The following is a 19754-nucleotide window of genomic DNA, read 5'->3' on the forward strand; positions in this document are numbered from 1 at the left end:
TTCTTTACACAGTTACACAGTTCAGTGACATGTCTTGTTTATTTTAGCTACAAAGATGATGTGATGTCTTTAGAAATCCTATATAAATAGAAAATCCTTGTTTCAATAGTATATGAAACTCAAAATGCCCTTTGTTATTAATGTGACTGAAAATGAGTTAAATGTTTCACATTTTGTTTATCATTATTATTATGTATCATTTTGGAAATTATATTTGAATAAATTATATTTTTGAAAGCTAACCTCACCTTTTAATTGCCAAATAATAACATACACTCTTACCAGCGGTCAAAACAATGCCATTTACTGCTTTTTATATAGAAATAAAATATATTATGCATAATTGAGTTCGGAATTTTGGCCCGGCCCTCCAACATATTTTCAGTTGCTCATTTGGCCCCCTGGGGAAAATAATTGCCCACCCCTGGTATAGAATATTAAAATCGAAAAAAAGAAAAACTGACCAAATAATGAGTATACTCGTTATTGGCGGTCAAGTGATGGTGGCCAATAACAAGTATACTCGTGATTGGCAGCCAATGAGTTAAGAACAACAACAACAACAACAACAACAACAACAACAACAACAACCAAATGTATGCACAAGTCATTAGGAGACATGGAAAAGGAAAACTTGAAAACATTTTAATCCTGGTTGTTTTTTTACTTTCTTTCAGCAAGGTTCAGTGTATTGATGATCAAGGCAGCATTTTATGTCTGCTAACACTATTTCGCTGTTGTTTGGACTAACTATCAAAGAAATAATGATGTATTGGTAGAATATTTTGTGCACAGTCCTGACAGCTACGCCGAGGAGGAAAACGCTTTATATTTCTGAAATTATCTTCTTAGACTATGATCTTTTTTTAGGGAGAAACCCGTTTTAACTCATTCAGCGCCAATCACGATAAAAAGTCAGGTTATCTCGCCAGCGGTTGAGCGCCATACCCGAGTATAGTCGGGTTTTGATCCTTTGATATTTTTCCTTTGATCCCCATTCTACACAGTCCCCCGGATCCTCCTGGCATAACGTTGGAATTGCAATGACGATCAAAATCCGCCAGGTGGCCGTATCGCCTACCTTATGAATATGGGCCAGCTATTACAGACCCCACAGCCAGTGCCCACAGCCCCCAAAACAACTATGTACTCTTTGCGAGCAGCAGTAAGCAGAACACGTTCGAGAATCGCGATCGCCTAGAGCGAACTATTGGATATTATGAAAAAGACTAAATGGATTATATGGCTGATGATTATGGACGATAAGGTGCGTTTGTTGGACTAAGCACTACTGGTAAAACGTAAAACAACTATAATCAAATTGACCGATGAAGAAACCTATTTGGCTCTGTGGTATAGTCTGGCCCGAGCAGATGAAGTAGACGGATGAAGGCATATGTATTGATCCTGTTCTGATTCAAGACACGTTTGGACTCGACATGAGAAATGGAGAAAACGTTCTGTAACTCGCGTTCCAGGAAATCAGCTTGGATTTTTGTGAAACAAGGCAATGTTTATATTGGAATTGTGAACAAAGGAAGGTATGTAGAAACAAACCCTTTTTACATGTTGTACTACAGATAGTTTCTGTCAAATGAGCCATACTATTGTCTCCATAGCTATAATATAGAATATACAATAGCTACGCAAAGATCATGAAATATCGCGTAAATTGTCACGAAAAGCTGGCCCATAGACAGCACAGATGGGGGTACACGCTGGCGCTGAATGAGTTAAGCAGTACCTATACATTCAACAGCATATTGTACAAGCAGATGTGATGCTTATTAATTATAGTATCTGTGTTTATCCTTCAATTACAATATTCATGATTTATTGTAAAAAAAATATATATATTTAATTTAATTAAAAAGAATAAACAGAAAATGCATCATCGTTGATGTTATAAATAAATACATAAAATCACAAGTACTTGATTCTTCAAATAGCCTTTTTAGTTGAATCAATTAACTGGAGAGAATGAATATTAAATGACAACTTATGCATCGACTTTTGGTTGGTATATGCAAAGCACCTCTATTACTAGGAGTGTCACTAACTCACACAATCACTCACGGTTCGCCACTCTGCCTCTAGTGGCAGCTCACAAGTAACACCCTTTGTGTGTACGACCAGTTAGCTTTGCATCTATGATGCGGTGTACTTGTTTACAGTGTTCAATCATGCCTACCGGTATAAATGTCTATTTTTGCTTCCATCTCTCTCTCTCTCTCTCTCTCTCTCTCTCTCTCTCTCTCTCTCTCTCTCTCTCTCTTTCTCTTTCTCTCTCTCTCTCTCTCTCTCTCTCTCTCTCTCTCTCTCTCTCTCTCTCTGAGAGTAAGAGAGAGAGAGAGAGAGAGAGAGAGAGAGAGAGAGAGAGAGAGAGAGAGAGAGAGAGAGAGAGAGAGAGAGAGAGAGAGCTGCCTCCACTGCTAATTTCCCTTCATTAGGCTACTTAGAATTCAGTCAGAGATCCTTTTCAAAGGCCTAAGCTCAGTAGGTCTATCTAATAACGTAGCAGTTGAGTTAAGTGTGCACGAGTTCCCCTCCTTGCTGATGGTGCTGTGCTTCCAGCGCCTTATCTAAGCTCCGTTGGGTGTGTACTGATCTATCAAAGTCAATTCCATTTATCTTACCAAATAGGAACATTTAAAAACTCTATGCAATATTCAAAATGTTCTATCAAACTGGCCTTAAACTTAAAGGAAATGGTTTGATTTTGGACTTATTTATTTAATTATTAAAGAAAGAAAGAAACAACCAATGCAATGATATTGTAACAAAAACGTTCTGATTTAAAATGCTAGAAGTCAGAACTGGTTATACCGTGACGCGTTCAAGGATACAGACTGGGACATGTTTGAAGGAAGCGCCAGTGACGTCAGCGAGTATGCTGATACCGTTGTAAGCTACATAACTACAGTGGCAGACGGCATTGTCCTCACAAAGACGGCGCGGGTTTTCCCAAACCAGAAACCTTGGGTGGACAGCACTATAAGAACAGCCCTAAACTCACGCACCACGGCTTATAACCTGGGCAGAGAGTCAGGAAATATGGAAGAATACAAGGCTTCAGTCTACACTCTGCGCAAGGCTGTTAAACTTGCTAAGAGGACATATGCTGAGAAACTGGAGACACAAATGGCACAAAACGACACAAGAGGCTTGTGGAGGGGACTGAAGACAATAACTGACTACAAAGTCAGCGCCCCCGCAATGGGGAGCGACGACGCCTCTCTAGCGGACAAACTCAACTCCTTCTACGCTCGGTTCGGTGTAGACAGTGTCGCCGCTAGCCCTCTGGCTAGTGACGTCACTGGCGCACCGGCTGTTGTGGAGGGGGGGGGGCAACCGCGGGGGGGCGGGGGCGCTCTCTCGTTGTCGGAACACAGTGTGAGAAGAGCATTTATGCAGGTGAACACCAGGAAGGCTGCAGGCCCAGATGGTATAACAGGACGCATACTTAAGTCCTGTGCAAACCAGCTTGCCCCGGTGTTCACCGCCATATTTAATCAATCCCTGGCGGAGTCAGTAGTCCCTGCCTGCTTCAAGATGTCTACCATCATCCCTGTACCGAAGAAACCCTCCCCAACATGTCCAAATGATTACAGACCGGTGGCACTCACCTCTGTGGTCATGAAATGTTTCGAGAGGCTGGTCAAGGACCACATTTGTGCCTCTCTCCCCAGTGATATGGACCCTATGCAATTTGCATACAGGACAAACAGGTCCACTGATGATGCGGTCTCCCAGGTACTGCACAGCACTCTCTCCCACCTTGACCGTCAGAAGGGGGGCTATGTGAGACTGTTGTTCATTGACTACAGCTCAGCGTTCAACACCATAGTCCCCACCAGACTGGTGGACAAGCTGATCGAGCTAGGCCTGAGCTCCGCCCTGAGCGCCTGGGTACTGGACTTTCTGAGTGAAAGACCCCAGGCGGTCAGGGTGGGGGGTCAGACCTCCAACACCATCACCCTGAGCATCGGGTCCCCCCAGGGCTGTGTTCTAAGCCCCCTGCTGTACTCACTCTACACACACGACTGTGTGGCCAAGTTCAGCTCCAACTCCATTGTGAAGTTCGCCGACGACACGGTGGTGGTGGGGCTGATCTCGGACAACGACGAGAAGGCCTACCGGGAGGAGGTTGAGGTACTGGAACGTTGGTGCCAGGACAACAGCCTGCTCCTGAACATTGGTAAAACCAAGGAGCTGATCGTGGATTATAGGAGAGGACAGCGGGAGACACACACACCACTGAGGATTAACGGGGCTACCGTGGACAGGGTGAGCAGCTTCAAGTACCTGGGGGTCCACATCTCAGAGGACCTGACATGGTCAACACACATAGGCACAGTAGTAAAGAAAGCGAAGCAGCGCCTCTACCACCTGAGACAGTTAAGGAAGTTCAGAGTATCAGGGAAGATACTCCAGTCCTTCTACTCAGGAGCTGTAGAGAGCATCTTGACCGGAAACATCACTGCCTGGTATGGGAACAGTACGGCACAGGACAAGAAGGCCCTACAGAGTGTGGTGCGCTCAGCCGAGCGTACCACGGGTATTGCGCTACCTCCCCTGCAGGCTCTATACAACAAGAGGTGCAAATCCAGAGCCTGCAGGATAATGAAAGACCCCCACCACCCCAATAACAGCCTGTTCCAGCTGCTGAGGTCAGGCAGACGCCTGCGAATTCTAGAGACTAAGACGGAGAGGCTTAGGCTAAGCTTCTTCCCCCAGGCCATCAGAGCCTTGAACAATGAACATTGAGAGACACAGAAACTGAACTATCCACACACAAGTACATACACGACACGCACGCTGAGCACGCTCACACACTAGCAGCCACTTTAACACTCATGCCGCACACACGCACACTTATGGCCAGAGGAAAGGCCACTTAAAGTAGTATAACATCAGGAACAGTGTATTGCACTACTAAAGCTAACTAGCATGTCCTATATGCTCTGTAAATACTAATGTACAGATACCGAGATGGCACACCATGTACCTGTTTATTGCACTGTTTTATTGGATTCTATTAATATGTTGTACCACTGTATTTTATTGGATTCTATTATATGTTGTACCACTGTATTGCACATCGTTGCGGGCAAGACCAGCCGCATTTCATTGTATACCTGTATGCCGTGACAATTAAAACTCTTGAATCTTGAATCTTGAATCTTGAATTAATGCTCAACAGTGCTTAACAAGGTTAACAAGCTTTACAGTGCTTTTAGCAAGGTCTCAGTTTAACAGTCCAGATGTGGGGAAACTCACACTGTGCCTTATCCCCAGTTCTGCTTCCCAGCTATTTTGTTGCAAACAAGACACTGACGACCAGGAGCCATAAATTGGCTTCAAGTAGGAGACAGACATGCTGCTGTGCTACACATAGGACCTACTATAATGATCTAATGATATTCATTCTTCACATGCACTTACCATGCACGGTGGTGCAGTGGTTAACACTGTCGCCTCACAGCAGGAAGGTCCTGGCTTCGATTCCCGCTTGGGGACCAGGTTTCCGCGTTGCCAGGTACCCAGATGGGGTATCTCCCAGGCCTTTCTGTGTGGAGTTTGCATGTTCTCCCCGTGTTCGCAAGGGTCCCCCCCCCCCCCCCCCCCTGATAAGAGAAACCCAATGAAAAAACATGCACAACAGATCGCTAACGCGTCCCTGACGAAGACGGACAGGAGCACTTGGATTGGTCCCCCGGGGCTCGCCCCTATCTGCTCCCGGCTGCCCTTGGGGGGAAGGACGACGGGATGGGTCAAGTGCAGAGACTCAATCGAATCGGCGACCCAACTACTGTAATTGCATGTGTGTGTGTTCCTGTGTGTGTGCCGCCCATCGCATGTGTGTGTCTGCCTGCATGCCGAATAAAGACTTGTCCAATGTCCAGTTATTATTATTATTATTATTATTATTATTATTATTATTATTATTATTATTATTATTATTATTATTATTATTATTATTATTATTATTATTATTATTATTATTATATTATTATTATTATTATTATTATTATTATTATTATTATTATTATTATTATTATTATTATTATTATTATTATTATTATTATTATTATTATTATTATTTGAACAGCAGCATACAATATGGTTAGTACAAGTTCAAGTTGCAAGTTTGTTTATTAAATATCACAATAAAATACACATACTTTACGGTGAAATGCTTGGTTCTGTATGAGCCCCTGAGAGTGTGCTTCATACAGTAAAAAAAAGTAAGTAAGAGAGTAAGTAAAAAGTAAGTAAAACAATTTAAAGTAAGTAAAGAGGAATATACATATATACAATATACAATTTAAAGTAGTACACATTTGTAAACAGTGGAGGTGTGGCCTTTGTGCATGTGGCCTTTTGCTGCAGGTGTCACTCATCAGTAATTAGTGATAGTGATTTAAAGGCTTGCTGCCTTAACGTCAGTGAAGCGTCGAGAAACGAAGACAGACAAAGACTTGGAGTTTTCCTGGAGTTCTCTGCAAGGGATCCAGGGATCCACCTAGTGCCAAGTATCCTATCTTTCACTCCACTCTGCCACTTCTCTACTATCCCGCTTCCCCCCTACTACCTTCAACCTTCTTCCTGCCACTCCTGACATCACAATGTGTCTCATACCTATATCCACAATATGCTCCTCCAGAACCGATTCAACCCACCCACGGCAGTTTGCTAGCAACCCAGCTAATCTCTCCTACTCTCCTACAGCCACTAATACACCTGTCACAGTATGTGGAGGCTTATGGAATTGTCAATCAGCAGTCAAGAAAGCTGACTTCATTACTGCCTACGCCCATAGTCAAAATCTGTATCTCCTGGCTCTAACTGAGACGTGGATAACTCCCAATAACTCATCAACACCTGCAGCATTATCTACAAACTATAACTTCACTCACACACCTCGACCTTCCAGACGGGGTGGAGGCACTGGCCTCATGACATCTCCTTCATGGGCTACAAACCACTCCCAGATCTGTCACTCTCCTCTCTCGAATATCATGCAGTATTTGTCTCTAATCCTTTCATTCTCACCATTGTTACACTCTATCGCCCTCCAGGTCCCCTCGATCACTTCACAGTTGAGCTGGACATGCTTCTAAGCTCCTTACTGGAAGATGGTACCCCTCTCCTTCTATTGGGCGACTTCAACCTGCCTGACTCATCTCAGTCGGTCCCAGTGGTCTCCCTCCTACAATCCTTTGACCTGACTCCCACTGCCATGCCTCCCACCCACAAAGCAGGCAACTCCTTGGATCTCATATTTTCCCGTAACTCCAGCATCATTAACACCACGGTAACTCCCCTACATGTATCTGACCATTCCTTCATATCCTTCTCACTAACTCTCATGCTTAACCGAAAGGTCTTCACCCCAACTCAAACCGTCTCACTCAGACGCAACCTGCCCTCCCTATCCCCCTCCATCCTCTCCTCTGACATGCAATCCGCTCTACCTTTGAGTGACACCTTCTCTGCTCTCCCCACAGAGATGGCAACCTCCACCCTCCTCTCAGCCCTTGCAACCTCCTTCGACAAGCTCTGTCCCCTCGTTGAGAAACCTGCCCGCCATTCCCCACCCAGTCCATGGCTGACAGATGCAGTGAGAGAACAAATAAAGGTCCTGAGAACGGCTGAGAGGAAGTATATAAAGTCACGCCTCACTGCTGACATCGACACATATCACAACCTCTTGTTAACATTCTCCAAAACCATTACTAATGCCAAAGCTTCTTTCTTTCACCATAGGATCGAGGCCTCTGCCAAGAATCTTCGCAAACTGCATGCTACCATGTCCTCCCTCCTCCCCCCCCCATCCCCCCTCATCTTTCTCTGCCGAAGACTTTGCGATCTTCTTTGAGGAAAAAGAGGAGAACATCCGCAGCTCCCAACCCCCACCTTCTCCCAACCCCCACCCATTCCAAACACTGAAAACCAGAACCTCATCCTTCACTCTGTCATCTTTCTCTCCCATTACAGAAGCCGAGACCCTGACACTGGTAACGTCGAACCGTCCGACTACATGCCAGCTGGACCAGCTACCCTCCCCACTCCTCCAGACCATAGCACCGGACATCCTCCCATTCCTAACTGCAACCATCAACTCGACTCGGGGGTGGTCCCCACCTCCCTAAAACAAGCCAGAGTCACGCCCCTCATAAAAAAAAAACCTGAACCCCACCGTCGCAACTATCGTCCTGTCTCTCTTCTCTCCTTCTTTTCTAAAACACTTGAACGTGCTGTATCCAACCAACTTACTGCTTATCTCTTACAGAATGATCTCCTAGACCCTAATCAGTCTGGCTTCCGGACTGGCCACTCCACAGAAACGGCCCTCCTTGCGGTCACAGAGGCACTTCACTTAGCAAAAGCGAAAGGGCTCTCCTCTGTCCTGATTCTCCTAGATCTATCTGCAGCCTTTGACACAGTCAACCATCCGATCCTCCTCGTGGCCCTCGCAGGAATGGGAGTGGCTGGAACTGCGCTGACATGGCTGTCATCATACCTCAATGACCGCTCCTACCAAGTGTCATGGAGAGGGACCCTGTCGGCCACCCGCCCCCTGCGGACGGGTGTCCCCCAGGGCTCGGTCCTAGGACCCCTTCTCTTCTCTCTCTACACTAAATCACTGGGTAACATTATCACATATCATGGCTTCTCGTATCATTGTTATGCCGATGATACTCAACTATTCCTCTCCTTCCCTCCCTCAGATATCCACGTCTCTGAGCGGATCTCGGCCTGTCTGTCCGACATCTCCGCCTGGATGACGACCAACCACCTCAAACTGAACCTAAGCAAAACAGAATTGCTCCACCTGCCGGCCAAATCCTCCCCCCTGACCGACCTTTCCATCACAGTCGAGAATGCAGCTGTGACCGCGTCCCTGACTGCCAAGAACCTTGGTGTCGTCCTCGACGACCAGTTGAACTTCTCTGCTCACATCACAGCGACAACCAGAACCTGCAGATTCCTCCTGAGCAACGTCAGAAGGATCCGCCCCTTCCTGACAAAAGAAGCCACCCAACTCCTCGTCCAATCAACAGTCATCTCCCGCCTCGACTACTGCAACGCACTGCTCGCTGGCCTCCCGGCCACCGCCACCAAGCCTCTTCAACTCATTCACAACGCAGCGGCCCGCCTGATCTCAAACCTACCAAAGTCGGCCCATGTCACCCCACTTCTTAGGGACCTGCACTGGCTCCCCATTGCTGCACGTATCCGCTTCAAGGCCCTCGACCTAGCATACCGTGCGGCAAAGGGAACCGCTCCCGCCTACCTCTGGTCAATGGTCTCTAACTACACACCCTCAAGACCCCTACGCTCTGCATCTTCTGGCCGCCTCAGACCTACTCCTATCCAAGCTCCGGGAGGGTCATCAAAGAGAAGCCGCCTATTCTCAGTCCTTGCCCCACAATGGTGGGGCAAGATGAACTACCCACCCCAGTTAGGACAGCCGAATCCCGTCCCATCGTTCGCCGTAGACTAAAGACGCACTTCTTCAACCATTATCTGAAAAAAAATATATATATAAAAAAACTAACCCTAACTAACCTTACTGTCATGCACCTGTCCTAATAAGTAATAAACTAACCTAACGTCACGGTGACCAATCGCAGCCAATCTTATTGTCTGGGACCAAATACGGCCATGCCCCATTCCCAGTAAAAAGTGGGAATCTCTAGAATGGGTTTCGGGCGACGCTGTATACGGAAGTGGCTCTCAAGGTGACGATTAGACAACACTTTCTGTTGTCAGTAGATGGCAGCATTGGTTTAAAATTAAAAGGTGAAAATGTTGAAAACTACATGAATACATTTCCCAAGAGCGTTAGCACAGGTCACTGGGATGTGTCTATTCTTCGACGTGATCTAAACAGCGGTATGCGACCGCAGTATAGCGACCGCAAATGGTAAACTAATTATCTTAACAAAAGTGTGCTGGTAGCGTTACATATGTTGTCTAAAGGGGGACATATGGTACAATTTAAGATTTTAATGATAATCGGCATATAAAGGACAACATAAAGCATCGTTAATTTGTAAGAAACCTCAATGAAAGCGGTAATATTCGCTATTGTTATGAAAATGTGCTAGAATCCTATAAAAATGTGGACGCATTTGGTCTACGTTCCGTTACACTGTAACATGCAACACTTTTATGAACATTGTTACTCAGCTGATAGAGTTGTACCCTTCCTGATGACTTGTCGTACAGAACTTGTAAGTCACTTTGGATAAAAGTGTCAGCTAAATGACTAAATGTAAATGTAATGTAATGTGGCCTAAAGAAGGCCCTGCCATTTGAAGGCAGCACTTAACCGGAAATGTTTTCCTGAGCAATGTTTTAGAAACTTGGTACTGAGCATACAACTGGATAAATGAGACTTGGATTATACTGCACAAGAGAGTTTGTAAAAGGATGTTTTGATGTAGCTTTGCTGTACCAAATCTCCATTAACTGAAATTCATCAAGTATTTCTGAAGTTTTGGGGATTCTACATTCACAGAACAAAAATAAAACTATTCACGAATTCAAGGCATCACAGGGTGAGTAATTTATATAGAAATTAAACATTTTGTGTACTCCTTTAAGGTTAGGTATAAGGTTAAGTTTAGATTTATAAACAACTTTTTCAGCAAGAGCCAGCACATAGGTCACCGCTTCCAATGGGTCACAGATTTCGGTGTAACACTGGTATTGTTTACCCAAGTGGCATGCTGCTAATAAATACTGCCTCTCCAGACACAGAGTGCTTTGCTGGCTCAATCTTGATGAAAGACCAAAATACCATGTGTCTCAACAGTGTCCAAAACATAGTTTTACATTAATAAATCAAATCTCAGCAGGGAAAGTTCACACAAGTGCATCACATCAGCTGCCTGTTAACATGGTGGATCCCTGTTTTGATGTATCCTTGTCCATCATTAGCGTTACTGTCAAGGCAGAATGCTTTCAGTAATCTTTGATTACTAAGTACAAGGTCTGAAGCTGCTTTTTGGGAAGGGGTTGGGATGACACAGAGAGCACCCAGAGGAATATTCAGAGACCTGAGAACACGGTCTGAATAAAGCTCATTTGGACATAAAAACTCAAACATTCTGCAGAACCGCAAAATCAGTCTCTAGTTCAGTGGTTCCCAAACTGTGGTGTGCGCACCCCTCTAGGTGGTGTGTGACATGAAAAGGCTAATGGTGGTAAATAAAAAAAGAAATCATAAAAATCTTAGTCAAACCTTTAGTATTATGGATATTAAACATACTGGCAGAGTACATGCATCCATGTTGTCGTGAACATTTTAATTAAATAAAGAAATTCCCTATATTTAGTCGCCGTGGGAAGAGATAAAATAAAAAATAAAATAAAATAAAATAAATTCCCTACCTACTCATGGCCTTAACTGACAACCAACAGGAACCAAACAATATTTTTTTTATGCCTAATAAATATAACTAATATACATTATTTCAAATGGGGATTTTCACTGTGTAAATCATGAAATTCAAGAAACGTTTTAATAAAAAACGTACGTTTTAATAATAATAATAATAAACAATAATGTCTCTGGCGTGTCTGACACAGGTGTGCTTCATCTGTGCACGGAGACCAGCAACTATTTTTTCTAACAGAAACCCATTGGGGGGTGCGTCAGCTAGGTCGGGAGGTGACAGGGGGTGCACGGCCAAAAAAGTTTGGGAACCGCTGCTCTAGTTCATTGTCAATGTAGTGGCTCCACTTTATACCTGACAGGATCACAGGCTTGATTCTTATGTTGTTGTTGTTGTTGTTGTTGTTGTTGTTGTTGTTGTTGTTGTTGTTGTTGTTGTTGTTGTTGTTGTTGTTGTTGTTGTTCTTTTATATCTCTCTCTAAACAATAATTTATACTGGGCCCAACTGTATTAGGCAAGCCTGGTTTTTACCTGCTTTAGAAGTGAAATACTAACATGTGACGGTAGGACACGCAGTCACAGCTGTAGAATTGGATGTGACGGATTACCAGGTGTGCCGTTATGGTTTATGAATGCAGTCGTCCCAGTCAGGTTAAAGGCTCGAGTGTGCGCCGCTGTCAAGACAGCGATTCCACAGTTGAAGGACATGCACAGGCAGAGGAGCGTCTTGCTCCGTTCATGGCAGGAATGAAGTGTAAGTCTAATGCATTCTGTCGCCTGGACAGCAGCACTTGCAAGCTTTGCCTGCTAGGTTTCGGGGGTAGGTATCTCTCAGAGTGCCCTTCCAGTGTTGTTTTTGGATGCAGTGAAAGTCTCACTGACCAATAAGAATAGTTTTTGGTAAGAATACTGCTACTACGATGGGACTATTAATTTGGCCCCAACTACTGATGCATAAAATGAGAAAATACACAATATTTCCTGCAACATCAACAAAAAATGAATTCAAAGAAATATCATAAATACTCAGTATTCTCATTTTAGGAGGGGTAGTGGAAAGCAGAACTCATACCAGAAGTGTAGCACAGAACCCCCGATTGCAGCCTAGTAAACCCTGTTATCTCCATTGGCCCAGAGGGTTCCCTCTTTGGATGGCTGGTGGACGTTTGGCTTCCCATGCAGGAGCCCTGCGGTTCGGATTTGTTGCATAAGCACTACTTTGACCACAGAATCTAATTAATGATCTAATATGAAGAGCCCCTGTACAGGCAGATGGTAATATAGTCAGTAGCCTATAATTAACATATGTAATTCAGGACACACAATCAAAAGACCACACTAACCTCCACACGACTTGTAGAATTGTCACATAATATTTCAGAGTCAATGTGGTAGAAATCCCCAGGACTAGGATTTATCGGGAATTCTGTGAGCAAAATTTTATCAGAAGATTATCACTTACTTTGTTTGCTGCTTTTGCGGGGTAACCTGTCAATCAGTCCACCGAAAAGGATTTCAGATGGATTTTGAGGCAAATACAAACAGGATACCCCAAATGGTCCTTGAGACCGTAAAATTGTTCATCTGTGTGTCTAAACTATTATTTATTTGTCATGTGTTTTTCCCCCAGAACCTTAGGATTTACAGTAGATTCTGTCAACACAAATATGACAGAGATATTAACACTTTGCCGCCCAAGCACGAGTTAACTCGTGTTTCGATTCCACCCGTTGAGGACCAGAGCCACGAGTTAACTCGTGGCAAGTTGTTATTGTTTTATTCCATATTAATAACGGTATTAACGTCCCGATCGACTTGCAGGATCTACCCGCATATTTGATTTCCGAAACATGCAATACCGGCCAGATCCTCTTAGGGGCGCCATCGCTCCACTGCAGTATCATTGAGGCCGAATGGGGGAAAAAAATTTTTTACTCTCTGGGGCATTTCATATGAGCCTGGATCCCAGCCGAACATCCTCCATCTTTGATCACGTTACCGAACGCAGATTTCAGCCTGGAATAATGGGATTTATGATCAGCCAATGGACATATCGATCTACCAGATTCCGATGAATAATGACGAAATGCTGCTGGTGATCACATGGCCTGACGGTAGGATACTATTCACCCAAATTACAGCCGGATTGGACATTGTTGTAACACGCAAGCGATCGATCAGTTGAATGTGGCTACTTGAACGCACACTGTATTGCTAATCAATAATATTAATCGGCGTCCCCCGCCGCCCCCATTTCATCCATAGATGCTCTGTAATAGTCCGGATGCTAAGCAGTTTGTTTTATTTCATTCGTATATATACAACAGAAATGGCTTTGATATAACGTGACTAGCCTTTAGCCTCATATCTAGCTTCCCAGAAAAAAAAAGAGACGAAAACTGCGATAAAGCTTATATTCACGACGCTATAAAATGACAACCAACCGATGGATTTTTATTTTCTTTAAGCCATTATGAAGGCACGGTTTATGCACTCAAGTGACAATGAGAATGGACAGATAGCAATACTATAAAGTATATATATATAGCTGTTAGAAAGTACATCGGTTTGTTGACAAACCCTGGTCGTCCAGAACCATATTACACTGCAAACCGTGGTCGCCAATGTGTTAATGAGAAACTCCTGCAGAGGTGTTTACTAATTTATAGTAGCATCAGTTAAGAGAAGGTCCTAAAGCCCCTACAGGGATAATTTTCAACAATAACAAATCATATCATATGTCATTATCTGTGATACCTTGGTATAATTACAATTAACAAATGAGACTATGACTGGTAGCTTAATTCTCATGATAAAACCACGTTTACATAAACCCTGTTGCTTGGGAGATATTGCTGTTTGTTCCTGCCCCCCACCAACTTCCCACATCAGTTATTTTCATTGACAAGTTTTGTTTGTAAAGGCTTCATTTGCACCATAATGCCATTCAACAGAACTCCTGTGTATTTGACCTGGTGACACAGCATATCAATACAACATAGAGGCTACCAACGGACTTGTTGCAGTCTCATCAATTATTTTTCATTCTCATCAGTTTCACCATGGTCCTTCAGTAATCCTGCCAATGGATGGACATTGAATTTACAATGATATATTGATGGCAAAATCTTACTAGTACTTTGTTGGACTCATAGGTTCGGCCTACAATAGCAAATGTCCCTAACTAACTGGCTCCCCATTGTTGAAAAACGCATGTCGTGGCCGGGTCCAGCTTAACCTGTTAAGCTGTAGCCCTATTTTCAGAGATTTCGCCTAAAGGTACATGCCCAAGTAAATGGAAGATTGCTCCACTTCTACAAGGTCAATTTGCATGTTCTTGGTATCTAGGAACATCTAGGGACCTGGGGGTATGTATTCCCAGTGTCAGAGATATTGTGTCTGTTACTAGGCTTGAGTAAATTGTAATGAAACAAAGGAGAATATAAATGATGAATTTTTTAGCATCTTTGCCGGTGAATAACACCATGTTACAATTGTGCTGCCACCGAGCTCGCTCACTGAGCTCATTCAGCCCCTTCTTGAGATCAAGTGTACATAAAATCTAAGCAAATTAATAAAGGGAAGATGATTAAACAGAAGGATTTGTAGATACAGTAATAAATTATAATCCATTTTAATTATAAATTCATATTTGACCTTGAACTTGACCTTATTATGGCCAAATCATACATCTATGGATAGGTAAAGGGCTCCTCTTTTCAATGACAGTGTTATAGCTGGATTTAGTCATTTCCTCACGGTTTTACGATAAAAGAGATATAATTAGAATTTTTTCGATAAATTCATATTTTCGGTAAATCTTAAAAACATCGGTAACAAGTTTAATACACGCTTTGACTGCTGTTTTGATAGGGTTAAGGTCTTTACTCTTGGCTACATTTGAAAAAGAAACACAACCTCTTAACATCCAAGGGCCCACATGTGGGACGATTAATTGCATTATTTTAATGCAATATATATATAGAATTAAAGCCCTATTTGTTGCCTGTCGATTGCTCAGCGGTTCTCGAGTTACATGCCGATATGTGAGGCGTGCGCCAAAGTACACGGCAAAGTATACGACACGTACACGACTCCCGGGGCTCTAGCTCCGTCAATCATTTGGCGATCTCGAAAACCTTTGGACAGGGTTGTAGCCAATGAGTGTGGCTTTCCAATGATACCCCACGTGGGGATCTAATACGGTCTCTATTGATCGATTTATGATAAAGAAAAGCTTAACTAGGCTTGCCTAGTATTTTTAGAGACTAGAACCATTTTGGTAATATTTGGTGAAATTCTCTTTACAGCCTGACAGCTACCAATAAATCAAATGCTCTGAGAAAAGTGGTGTCTGTGACTGTTCCAGGTCTTGTAACCAGCCACTCCAAAATCTGAGGGTGGAACTTTAATTTTGTGTTGATTTTGGCGGCCCCTGTGGACAGTAGTGTTTTCTGGAACAAAGACTGCATTTCCCATGAACACCACCGCTTCGTGTCGTAGAGATCTTGATCTGACTAGAATGTGCATTTGTTTTGGAAGTGAGTGAAAGAAAGACAAACTGATTTCTAACACCATTTTTATTTTTTAAACACAAGGTTTGCAGGATGCATAGCAATGAGGTAATGTATATATTTGTGTATGATTAATAACAGTAATGTGATCATGATAAATCAAAATAATTGTTTAAAAAAATAAAAGTAGTGTTTTAGTACCGTTCGTACACCTAGGTTACATGTAGTAAAGATTTGTAGAAACCTGTAAATATTTGGTTAATTTGCGGTAATAAGCAGTGCTTACTTTGCTCGAAGCTAACATTAGCTACATTCATTTAATAAATAATAATAGACATATTACATACCTGTCAAGGAGGAAGAGAGACAATTCAGAATAGTTTTGAATCTTTTCAAATCCTGCAATTCTCTCCATCTGTTGAATAACCGACCAAGGTTGACTTGTGTTTTCATAAGCTGTCACTGTCCCTTTTTTTTGTTCCACTATCAGCCATAACCACAAAATATAATGGCAAAGATACGATTCTTCAAGAAAATCTCATCCTGTTTCCTTTTAACTGGCTAACATACTACTCACTGCAAAACTGCTTGGGAAAATGCAAACATAGGTTCTTCCATAAATCGTTTCATCTGATTTTGCGGGGAATCAGACCCGGGAACTGGATAGTTTTGGTATTTTTATAGCCTATCCATTTTTTATACTCAGCACTCATGTAGTTGGTTTCATTATCGCAGCAGTACAGCGTTTTCTCCACCCTGGACTGGTAGCTAGTAGGAGGTGACAGTGGCTCAGGAGGTAGAGCGGTCGTCTGGTAATCAGAAAGTTCCCGGTTCGATTGCCACTCCTCCCGGCAGCATGTCGAAATGTCATTGAGCAAGAAACTTAACCCCTAACTGCTCCTGATGAGCAGGTTGGCACCTTGCATGGTGTGTCAATGGGTGAATGTGAGGCATAAATTGTAAAGCGCTTTGGATAAAAGCTGATATATAAATGCAGTCAATTGACCATTTAGCTGCCCCTCAACATATCTACAACCCACGTGCAATGCAAAAACGCACTCCACATTTCACCCAAAGCTAACATGATGCTACAGCAGTCTGACTTTGTGAATTTGCTTGCTGAGACTATCTGTATCGCTGTGTCATAAGGGAGCGATACTTGCTGGTCATCGTGCTGTAGGTTGAGTGGTTGCCGGATCACATTACAGAAAGGCAGAAACAGACACATTAGCTAAAGACAAAAGAAATATTGCACTTTAAACTCTCAAAACTAAACTCTCTAAAAGTATTCAGATTATCTGGCAAAGGATACATGTATGAACTGGAATACGGATGAGGAATTGTCGCCCAGTACTTTGACGCTGAACTCTAGATGGGGGGGTGGAGCCACCTGTCTAGTATGGAGAAGATGGACTGCTGTGATAGTGAAACCTGTATACATACTACATTGAGCAGTGAGTATAAAAGAAGGGATAGAATACAGAAATCCCAAACCTATTCTTTAAAGTTGCTGTTGATGTCTTGAAAGAGGCTGAGTGATCCACGAACCTCGACTGTGGTGAAATGCCTCCTTTTTAAAACGGTCTTATTCACGGTCTTGTGGTCCTTGTGTTTTCATACCTTGTAGATACTGTCCTGCATTGTTTCCATTTGCCATGTTTCTCTGCTGTAGCCACTCACATTAGTGTGACTGACAACCACGGTTGGCAATGAGGATACACGCCTTTCCCTGAGAAGCTTCCCTGAGTGGCTGGAAGCCCAAGCAACACTCAAACATTCACAAGGCATTATGGCGTGGCCAGACTGTTTTTATGCCACGCCAAGTTCATTCTCATGCTGGGGCAAGTATTCAAGACTCAGAATTCAAATGAAATATGAATTGGAAAAAGTTACCTACTACAGGTTTAAGATGAGCTCCAATTTCACAACACATTCACAACAACGGGCTTCGTTGGTAAGATAAGATAAGATATTCCTTTATTGATCCCCTTGGGGAAATTCAGGCATCATAGCAGCATGGGGGGAGGGGGGGGGATACAGGTAGTAAAACAACACAGTATACAGGTAGTAGAAAACAACACAGGCAGTGTAAACAATTTGATCAATATGGTCAATATAATTTACTATCTGACTAGCTGAGGAATATTCACATTATTCACAGTGTCACATAAGGTGCAGTATACATGAGGTAGTGTTATAATTTACTATCTACTGAGTATACATTATTCACAGTATCACGGTATCCACTGAAGTATACATTATTCACAGTATCACAGTATCACAGTATCCACATAGGGTGCAGTAAGCCTAAGGTAGTGTAGGTTGTCCTCCTTGGGTTCCTATAAGTCCCAGGTCAATGTCTGGTAGCAGTCGCTGTCGCTGCCCCCTGTTGTGGAGCCTGGAGGCTGCTAGTCGCTGCCCACTGTTGTGGAGCCTGATGGCCGCTGGTATGAAGGACTGTCCGAGGCGGTTAGTTGTGTGTCGGGGGGGAATGAGTCTGTGGCTGAACAAGCTTCTCATCTTGACTAGCTCGTCGTAGAGGGGGTGGTAGGGGTTCTCCATGATGGCAGCCAGCTTCCTTATCATCCCCCTCTCTACCATCACCTCAAGTCTAGGTAGCTCGACTCCCACCACGGAGCTAGCCTTCCTCACCAGCTTGTTGAGCTTGTTGGTGTCCCTTGAGTTGATGTAGCCTCCCCAGCATGCCACAGCATAGAAGAGGATCCTGGCCACAACAGACTGGTAAAAAGACTGCAGCAGTTTGTTGCACACATTGAAGGACCTGAGTCTCCTCAGGAAGAACAGCCTGCTCTGTCCCTTCCTGTAGAGGGCCTCTGTGTTGTCCCACCAGTCCAGTTTATTGTTCAGGTGTACCCCAAGGAACTTGTATGAGTCCACCATCTCCACATCCACCCCTCGGATGGAGATGGGAATCGGGGGGGGCCTCTTCTTGCCCCTCCGGAAGTATCCTGAAGTAGATGAATATCCTGCCAGATTCAATCTTCATGTCAGCTTTCATAAGGTGTTCCGTGTGTGTTTTGTGACATAGCAGGGAAACAATGTGTCAATTGATTGTAATTAAATAATTGTTGCCATGAGGCTAGAGATTACTATAACAAGGCTTAGACAGGTGACAGGTGTAAGCCCTTTCTAACACAGCAATGAAAGAGTCAGTAGCAGCCCTGTTAACAAAATGGCCAATTTACACCAAATTTCTCTCTTGCCCAATTCAAACATTGGAGTCGAAGGCACTCGGTTGGATTCAGGTTTGACTCTAGCACCTAAAAACCTTGGGAATCTAGCACCACTAGCTCAAGATAGCTACCAGTTAGGCTAACTCAGACTAATTTGAGTGGCATATGCATTAGCCATTTAACATTAATTTGTTATCCAGGAGCATGCAAGGCAAGCTGGCATTAATGTAATTTCAATGACTGCAGATACAATCTGTGTAGTTACTGTAATCACCTAAAGCCCCACTAGTAAGGCCTACAATTAACAGCTAATCAACTGGTTGAATTAACTCAGACAAGGAAGAGAAAATTGAGAACCTGTTTTGAAAAGGTCACTCAATAGAAATGAGACACTGCCTATCGAATGCTGTATGTTACAACAACTAATGAAAACTTGACATAATGTATATTATGGACCTCATCCGAAGCATTTGTACTGTAACTCAGTACTGTGTTTTAAGTATGATAATTGAGTGGGGTTCCGAGAATGACAGTGAATATAACCAAATATTCTATACAATATAACCATGTTTTCCCCACCTAACAATGTAGTCTAACCATGAGGTTATAATACATTGAAAACTGCTTGGGAAATG

The 19754-nt window shown here is 43.3% G+C and overlaps 1 protein-coding gene across 1 annotated transcript in view; it reads right to left on the reverse strand.

Annotated features, from left to right (window-relative positions):
• nectin1b (nectin cell adhesion molecule 1b) overlaps positions 1 to 19754 on the reverse strand; it is a gene marked incomplete at its 3' end in the record, with an annotated part of 299300 nt that overhangs the window by 148891 nt on the left and 130655 nt on the right. The window lies entirely within an intron of this gene.

Source organism: Notolepis coatsorum (genome assembly GCF_963971535.1).
Source record: "Notolepis coatsorum genome assembly, chromosome: 1".
Lineage (NCBI taxonomy): Eukaryota > Metazoa > Chordata > Actinopteri > Aulopiformes > Paralepididae > Notolepis > Notolepis coatsorum.